The following is a 2,332-nucleotide window of genomic DNA, read 5'->3' as shown; positions in this document are numbered from 1 at the left end:
TTTTCTAAGCATTCTCCGATACTGGTTTTAGAGAGGCTCTTTGCTCACACCGTATTACCACAGGGCATGGAAGAGACGTTGCGGGGCGGGAGGGACCACACCAGCCTCTGAAGGGAAATATTTTGTCTCGTGGGGGTGGAATTTTTTGGAATAAAAATTTAAAGGAAAAAAAAAAAAAAAAGAAAAGCAACGCACACCGCTGCCTCCCGGGTCTGCCCGTTGTTTGTGCGCGAGCTGGAGGGAGAGGCCGAGGCTGGGACAGGGAGGCTGCCGCCCGGCCCTGGCGCTGGGTGGGAAYGCCGGGCACCGGGCAGGGCCCTTGGGATCAGAGCGGGTGTCCCACGCACACAATGTCACGCACACCGTCACACTCACACCTGGTGTCTCACACGCACGTGGGTGCACCATGTTCAGCCTCACATACACACGCACGGTGTCACGCACATACAGTGTCTCACACACAATGTCACACACATACACAGGGTGTCACACATGCTGTCACACAGCGTCACACACACGGTGTCACACACTCCTATGGCACCACACACCTGGTGTCACACCCACACCGTGTCACTCACACACAGTAATCTCATATACACCCAGGCACACATACGTAGTGTCACACACACCCAGTCACACACATGCTGTCACTTCGCACACACTCACATGGTGTCACACACACACAGAGGTGTCACGGTGTCTTACACACACAGAGTGTCTCACRTGGACACGCTGTCACACACGGTGTCTTACACAGTCACACACACAGAGCCACATTGGCACTCGGGGTCACACACTCACATAGGGTCACACCCATTGTCACACACACACACACGTAGTGTCACACACCCAGTGTCACACTGACATGCTCACGGTGTCACACCCGTGCACACTCAGTGTCACACTCACACTCGCAGTGTCACACACAGTGTCACACTGACACATTTGTGGTGTCACACACTTGCAGTGTCACACACACACAGTGTCACATCCACACACCCGCAGTGTCACACATGCCCAGTGTCACACACACCCCGTGTCACACTGACACACCCGCAGTGTCACACACACACACACTGTGTCACACACACCCGTGTCACACTGACGCTCATAGTGTCACACACACCCCTGTGTCACACACACCCTGTGTCACACACACCTGTGTCACACTGATGCTTGCGGTGTCACACACACACACACCCTGTCACATAACCGTGTCACAGTGACACAGTTGCAGTGTCACACACACACACTGTGTCACACACACACACACTTGTGTCACACTGACACACTCGTGGTGTCACACACACACATCACACTCGCTCACGGTGTCACACACGGTGCTCACGGTGTCACACACAGCCATGTCACACTGACACAGTTGCGGTGTTGCACACACACACACACACACACATACAACGTCACACACACGCACACACCGTGTCACACCGATGCTTGTGGTGCCTCACACACACACACACAGAGCTGTGTCACACACCCCCGTGTCACGCTGACGCTCACAGTGTCACACACACACACACACACGCGCGTATCACACTGACGCTCACAGTGTCTCACACACACACAGCCGTGTCAGACTGACATTCACAGTGTCACACACACACACACACACACCTGTGTCACGCTGACGCTCACAGTGTCTCTCACACACACACACACACACACACACACGTCACACTGACGCTCAGTGCCACACACACACACCCCCGTGTCACACTGACGCTCACAGTGTCACACACACACCCGTGTCACACTGACACTCACAGTGTCACACACACACACAACCGTGTCAGACTGACATTCACAGTGTCTCACACACACACACACCCGTGTCACACACCCCCGTGTCACACTGACGCTCACAGTGTCTCACACACACACACGCACACACCCGTGTCACACACCCCCGTGTCACACTGACGCTCACAGTGTTACACACACACCCGTGTCACACTGACGCTCACAGTGTCACACACACACCCGTGTCACACTGACGCTCACAGTGTCACACACACACACACCCGTGTCACACTGACGCTCAGTGTCTCACACACACACACACACCCCCATGTCACACACCCCCGTGTCACACTGACGCTCACAGTGTCACACACACACACACACACACACACACCCATGTCACACATCCCCGTGTCACACTGACGCTCACAGTGTTACACACACACCTGTGTCACACTGACGCTCACAGTGTCACACACACACACACCCGTGTCACACTGACACTCACAGTGTCTCACACACACACACACACCCGTGTCACACTGACGCTCACAGTGTCTCACACACACAC

This window comes from Nothoprocta perdicaria, unplaced genomic scaffold (assembly GCF_003342845.1).
Source record: "Nothoprocta perdicaria isolate Ctin4 unplaced genomic scaffold, notPer1 scaffold_499, whole genome shotgun sequence".
Taxonomy (NCBI): domain Eukaryota; kingdom Metazoa; phylum Chordata; class Aves; order Tinamiformes; family Tinamidae; genus Nothoprocta; species Nothoprocta perdicaria.
This window is presented reverse-complemented; position numbering follows the sequence as displayed.